We start from the raw sequence: 7,950 nt of genomic DNA, 5'->3' as shown, positions 1-7,950 counted from the left end.
TCTTCCAAGATAACATATAAAATCAAGCTGGAACAGATCTGAAAACTTCATCATCTAAGTTTCATATCACTGGAAAGTTCAATGATGCAAGCTACTGGGGGGAAAAGCCATACTGATAACCAACTGCTTTTGGATCTGAGGACTAAGCCACAGGAGGAAACTTATGTCCAGTATTGCTAACCTGGTCAAAAGTCCATGACTTAAACAGTCATAGGCCCTAGGGGGAATCTACTACTGTTATCTTACTAAATGGAAATGTTGTCAATATATATATATATTGTCAATATATATATATATTGCCCTTAACTTGGGCCAGAGAAACTTGTCTCTTGAGTGGCCAGCAGTTAATGCTGCGACTCATAACTGGTCAGTGCAGCAGAGAATAAGTGACTACTGAATGCTCATCCCACATCAGCATCTACGTCACCCCTCCAAAGTCTGAGGGAGCACTGCAGGCAGGGTAGTGGGGGGAGGATGGCAGAGTGAGAGGGAGCAGCGTTCTGAGATTCAGTGGGTGGGGCAGGACATGAAGGGAGTAAGAAGATGTTTAGTAGCCAACTTTTGGGGGGATTGGAAGGGGATAGCTGAGTGTGGTTATGATCAGGATACATTGTTTACATGATGAAATTGTCAAAGAAAATATTCTATTAAAAGAAAAACTATCAACTAAATGTATTTATTTTCATATCCTGTAAGAAGTGATGTGTATTCTGAAGGCTGAAACTCATCAACTACTTCATCATTACTTTGAATTCAATAACAAAACACAAAGTAAGGCTACTGTATAACATGACATGACATCGACACTCCACACAAAGCTCAGTCGAGGCAAAAAATTTAAAACGAAATGGGAAATGATTGAAGCAATGGCTAAACTGATTTTGGAACTGTAATGACTGTAACATCAGGAGCAAAAGTCCATCAGAGCTCTGAAGAAATATGAGCTAGCACACCCAAAGCACCTAACCTGTGAACGCTACATGGTGTGGGTGGCAGGGGCTGGGAGGAAAATTGAAAGTTCTCCTGCTCAGCGCTAACAACAAAAGACGCAATGACCATAACCTAAGTTATGGCAGGAAGGTAAAATTCCATAATAATGAGTAAGACCAGGCAGGAACGACAGATCAGTCGCTAAAACACTTGCTGTGCAAAGCCTGGTAACCTAAGTTTAGATTCCCAGAACCCAGTCAAATAAGAGATAAACAAATAAATACATGCCAGACGCAGCAAAGCAAATGCCTCTAAGTCTTGTGCAACCAATGGCCAGCTAGCTTGGCCTATGCAGTAGCAAACAACAGCAAACAGGGAGGGAAACTGAGAAAGTTATCCTCTGACCTCTACATCACATTATAACATACACACGCCCACACCCATGAGTGCACACACACCAATAGCAAAACATCAGTTGGCTAAGAATAAATCAGTCCATTAGGTTCTGAGCAAGTGGACTTTTAAAAAGCTTTGTATGGCCTTTTCCCTCCTATGGCGAAAAATCCCTCCCTTTAGGTGCCATCTTTGTCTCACCCCACCCTACCACTCCTCCGTGCCCCAAGATCAAGACGTCCTTGCAGTTTCCCCTTCCACGCTAACCCACGCTCTTTAGTGGGTATGTGTGCTCACTGAGAGAGTACCCTGGCATCTTAATTTCTGATATGGTGGGAAGAGCCAAACTGTTGCCCCAAGGATTCCGAGTCAGTGGGGGGGGGGGGGATCTTAATAGTCAGAAAACACAGCTACCAAGACACAGCAGTGACTTCCTGGGTTACTAATTCTAACTCCCAGCCCACCCAGTCAGGATGTCCCTAACCTCAAAAGAGGTAGATATACACACCGGCACTCACTTCTCTTCCCCCACCCCCACTGTCTGCCTGGCTACCTACTCCCCGCAAACACCATTTCCATACAAGAGGGCACCATTCTTTAGTTGCTCAGGCCAGAAATGTAGGGGTCATCTTTGTTTTCCTTCTATCCTTCACAGCCCGCATTTGATCCATCAATAAGTGCTCTTCTTTCTATAGCTCAGATGTGTTGTGAATTTAAGTACCGCCCTTCTCCCATCACCTCCTGAGCCAAAGGCTTGTGTCGTCCTGGAATTCCTTCAAGCGGCTGAGATGAAAAGGCCGGGAGGGATGCTCAAGGGTGGTTACTTCCTTTCCACATCAGCTGTGCCTCCTTATTATGTGATTACATAGTGGAAGGGGGGGAAAAAAACGCCCCCTTCAAGTATCTTTAAAGGAACACTAGGGACATTAATCCTGTTCCTAAAGATGGAGCACCAGAGGACTAACCATCGAACAATGAGACATAAGTCTCTATTCGCTATCATTTTACACAGTCTAAGGTATTTTGTTGCAGCCACGGGAACAAATTAAGAAACACTGAGTTATTTCAACAATCTCATAACTGCTATGTCTACATGTATAGTCTCCACTTCACCGCCACTGCACTTCACGGGTTATCGTAACATAAACCTGAGCACATCAAACAACACCTGAAGTTCTGACGACTCCCCCAGGAAGCCCTGGCACATCTGCATCCCAGCCCTCTCACGACCTCTCAGATCTGCTCCACCTTCCTCCAGCTTCCTGGGGTGTCCCTCACTCCCTGGGATCTGCTCTGTTTGCTAGTGAGAGGCGCGCGGTTTCCGCGTCTGTGCTCCTGCAGCGCCCTCTGCTGGATTCCCTCTACCCTGCAGGATCTGGATCGCTCTTGGAAGATGTCATGGCAACCTCCTTATGCCACTCTCTGTGGCCTTGGCCTGCTTTATTCTCCTGCATAGCAATAATCACGAGTTGCTAGCGGCTGATTGCCCCGCTCCTCCCGTGTTATATACCCATTTATATATGGGCAGATGTTCACTGTTGTGTCATTGTTATCCCAGGTAGCTAAGAAATAGCAAGCGCAAGATGGTAAATCCATCAAGATGTCTAATTGCAACGACAACGCGTTTTGAGGCCACTGGACATGACACGGCACCCCTTCTCGGCCTCGCAGTGTGGAATGCACCTTTGGGAATGGCTCGGCTACATTTGCAGGTTTACTCATGATGTAAAGAATTTTAGAAAGAAAACGTTCAAATGTGCCTTATAAGGAATGATCATATCCACCCTGGAAGCTCTCTGGGTGTGGGAGAAAGCTTTCTAAGGACCAAGAGAACAAAGGCTGGCCCCTGAGTCAAGGTAGCTTGGAGCACTTGGCACGCATGCATTTACATGCTCCGACCCTGAGACACATGAAAAGGGATTGATGGATTATTTTACAAGTATTTTTAAGTAGGAGGATTTAGCATATAACTGATTGTTTGAAAATGAAGAAAAAGGACACCATTTTTCTGTCCCTTTAATAGTTAGAAATGTTTGGAGATAAGCGTAGTATTTAAATCTTTGGGATGTGTAAAATTGTATTCAACAGCATTTTTAGACACGGCATTAGGAAGACTTTAAAGATTGTCTACTGCATTAATTTTAATTATGCTCCGCCGGACTCACAATGCTTTGAAATGCTTATAAAGTGCCCTCAAGATCTTTTATTAATCAAAATACAAGCACCAAGCTCTGGCGCTGCTCCCGACTCGGAGGGGGGCGGGGGTTGCGCAGCGTCTTGTCTGACATCGCCATCTGCTGTTTAGAGTGTGTACTGCAAGTAGCATTTTTTGGACTTCTAAGGGTTGTGGATAGAACAAAGATGGTTTCTTAGGAACAGGTCAACGCACAATCGTGTCACTTTAAAAGTGGCATTTCCTCTTGATGTCTGGAACACCACACTGGTGCCAATACCTGGAAGGCAAGTGGAGAACCTCAAAGTGGAATGGCAGCTTTCATTTCTTCCTCCAAAACATGGACAACAATGATTTTAAAGGCACACAAATAGGTTTTATTTTGGAACTCAACTAGTTGCTCCGTAACCAGCAGCTATCCTTTTTTAAAATTAATTATGGTTTTCAGATGATATCATTTGAGGCAGAGTGCTTACCAACTGTCTGTCAGAGCCTGGGTTCAACCCCAATATTCCAAAAATTATAGGTAAATTCATTCCAATATCAACTATAGCAGGGACTTACTAATTTACTTATAACAAGAAAGATATCCTTGCCTAATATAACCCATGGAAAAATGCAGGTAATCAGGTTAAATTCATGACAGGGTCACCCAGACCCACACTGGTAAACGCCAATACCTCACCAAATGCACACAGCCCCACACTAGCTCCCTGGGTTAGGCTTAGTCTGAAGGGGCCTTGGGATGGAGTAGCTACTCCCGGGTAAAGGGAAGGATATAGACCACATGACATAGAAATGGCCATCTATCTATCTAAAATGTGGCAGAACTCCAAGGGGGTGTCTAAGATAACACCCGCAGCCTGGTCCCTATGAAAGGCCGGTGCAGGGTTGGGGTGTGGTGTTCTGGCTTTGAGTTTTTTTAATTTGTCTAGTTTTGTTTTTCTTATTTATTTATTCACTTGCGTGCTTGCTTATTAGTGGGAAGTGTACAATAATTCACATATGGTGGTCCCAGGACAGCATGGGGGAGCGGGAGTAGGTTCTTTCCTTCCACCAGGTGGGTCCTGTGGCTGAAACTGGATAATCAACCAGGTCCACACCTTTAATCCCAGCACTCTATGAGTTCAAAGCCAGCCTGGTCTACCTAGCGAGTTCAAGAAATCAGTGAGACTTGTCTCAACCTCCCCACCCGAGCACACACACACACACACACACACACACACACACACACACACACCACATATATACACTCACACATACACACCACACACAGAGAGATACCATACACACACATACACAACAGACACATGATACACACAGACACACACATACCACACACACATACACATATATATGTATACACACTAAATACCACAGATACACACCACACCACACACACACACACACACACACACACACACACACACACACACACCCCTCAAATAATGATAATCAGGATTATCATTCAGAGCCTTTACTCACTGAAACATCTCAGCATCCCTCAGATGCTGCTTTGAGATACCAGCCTTATGTAAATAAAAACTGACTTCAGCAAATACCTACTTTCTGATAAGATGTGGGATGGAGATCATTTTCCCCTCCCAATGGCTTTAAACAGTACCAAGTTGCCTTCATGTCTGTCATGGCCTAGCCAAATCTTGCCCATCTCTCACACCTTATCCGAAGTAATCTCTGTACCAATTGTCTAACAGTGGTTTCCTAAACTTTAAAAATGTTGTTTTTAAATACACTTTATACATTACAGCATTGCATGAGTCCATTCTGTAGACAAAGTTTGTCCTACTCTCAAGGAAAAAATGGTAGAGCATGAAAGATGGTCCTACAGGTACTAGCCATCAAGCCTGACAACCTGAGTTTAATCCCTGGGATACCCCAGGTGGGGGGCGGGGGGAGTGGCGGGGAGAGAGACAAAAGCAAGCATATCTCTGTGAGTTCAAGGCCAGCCTGGTCTACAGATAGAGTTCCAGGACAGCCAGGGCTACACAGAGAAACCCTGTCTAGAAAAAAAGAAAGACAGAGACAGAGACAGAAACAGACAGAGAGACAGAGACAGAGAGAAACAGAAAAATGGTGATGGACTTTGGAACTATCCAGCTGGTTAAGTGAAGCGCCATCAACACTTTTCCTTATGTCTTAGTTTGGTTTCTAGAGCTGAGACAAAAACAAGGAACAACTTGAGGAGGAAAGGGTTTATTTGTCCGACCCTTCCCAACACGGTCCATCATCCAGGGAAGTCAGGGCAGGAATCTGGAGGTGGGAGCCAATGCAGAGGTCATGGAGCAGTGCTGCTTACTGGCTTGTGTAACACAAATAAATAAATGACCCAGAGACTGATATTGGAGTTCAGGCTTCAAGCTGAATATCAGAAAAGCAAAGCAGCTGGCCACTTACCTACCTCAGGCTCAATGGGCTGATCCTGTCCTACTCTCAAGGAAAAAATGGTAGAGCATGAAAGATGGTCCTACAGGTACTAGCCATCAAGCCTGACATCCTGAGTTTAATCCCTGGGATACCCCAGGTGGGGGCGGAAGTGGCGCTCTCACCAGCTCTCACCAAGCCTCAGACTGTAACCTCTCCTCCGTGTGACTGGAGAATTAACGCCTCTCTGAGACCTTGCTTCTGTCTTATATACTTCCTTAATGCTGGGATTCACTCAGATTGATTCACTCTGGTGTAGATCTGGGTGGTCTTGGACTCACAGAACTCTTGTCTACCTCTTAATCTTGAGTCCTAGAATTAAAGATGTGTACCACCACCTCTTAGCTTCTGGCCGCTGGCATTAAAGGTATGTGCCTGGCTTCTAAGACTTGTGGCTGACTTTATTTTTCTGAATCTTCAGTCAAGTTTTAATAAATTATAAATAACATATCACTACAGGCTTACTCTCCATCATTTGCTTAGCTTGATATATATATATATATATATATATATATATATATATATATATATATATTGATATATATATATATCCCAAGATCACCTGCCCAGGAGTGGTATCACAGTGATCTAGACCCTCCCACATGAGTCATGAATCAAGAAAATGTCCCCAGATTTGCCTACAGCCCAATCATATAGAGGCATTTTCTCAATTAAGGTTTCCTCTTCCCAGATGACTCTCGCGTGTGTCAAGTTGACAAAAAACACAGCTTATCTTAGAATTGTTTGTCAAGTCTGGAAGTCAAAGAAAACTGATGTTAATGAACAGGATCCTTGTCCACAGAAATGCATATTAATTGTGTTAAGGTTAGAGGAATTATCGACCATTGTCCACTGGTGGCTCAGAGCATCAAGCACAGTGGCTCTCAAGCTTCCTTTTGCTTCAACCTTTTAAGTCAGTTCCTCATGGTGTGGTGCCCCGTGTGGTGGTTTGAATGTAATTGGTCCCCATAAGCACATAGGGAGTGGCACTATTAGAAGGTATAGTCTGGTTGGAGGAGGGTGGGCTTTGGCCTCATATATGCTCAAAATACTGCTCAGTGTATCAGACCCCTTCTTGTTGCCTGCACAAGATGTGGAGCTCTCAGCTCCTCTCCAGCACCATGTCTGCCTGCACACTGCCATGTCCCACCATGATGACAATGGACTAAACCTCTGAACTGTAAGTGAGCCACCCCAATTAAATGTTTTCCATTTTAAGAGTTGCCATGGTCACGATGTTTCTTCACAGCAACAGAAACCCTGACTAAGACAACCTCAACCACAAAATTATTTTCATTGCTACTTCATTACTGTAATTTTGCTACTATTATTGTACTGGCTAGTTTTGTGTGTCAACTTGACACAAGCTAGAGTCTTCAGAAGAAGGAGCTTCAGCCGAGGAAAAGCCTCCATGAGATCCAGCTGTAAGGCGTTTTCTCAATTAGTGATCAATGGGGAGGGCCCAGCCCACGATGGGCGGTGCAGTCCCCCGGCAGGTGATCCTGGGTTCTATAAGAAAGCAGTCTGAGCAAGCCATGAGAAGCAAGCCATGAGAAGCAAGCCATGAGAAGCAAGCCATGAGAAGCAAGCCATGAGAAGCAAGCCATGAGAAGCAAGCCATGAGAAGCAAGCCAGTAAGCAGCTCCCCTCCTGCCTCCAGGTCCCTGCCCTGCTTGAGTTCCTGTCCTGACTTCCTTCAGTAATGAGCAGTGATGTGGAAGTAGAAGCTGAATAAACCCTTTCCTCCCCAACTTGCTTTTTGGTCATGGGGTTTCGTCACAGCAATTGAAACCCTCAGACAGTCACAACTTGTAAATATTGGCTATAAAGGATATCTGACATTTGACCCCTGTGAAAGGGTCATTCGACAACCCCAAAAGGTTTTCGACCACAGCTTGAGAACCATTGATCTAGCATGTTTGTGACTTCATTTCAGACATCTTTACATCTTGCTTGTGTCTCTGTCCTTTGATGCCTCTTGAGGTCCTTTTAAACACATCTCACCAGTTCCC

Source organism: Cricetulus griseus, chromosome 5 (assembly GCF_003668045.3).
Source record: "Cricetulus griseus strain 17A/GY chromosome 5, alternate assembly CriGri-PICRH-1.0, whole genome shotgun sequence".
NCBI lineage: Eukaryota > Metazoa > Chordata > Mammalia > Rodentia > Cricetidae > Cricetulus > Cricetulus griseus.
Note: the sequence above shows the minus strand (reverse complement) of the source record.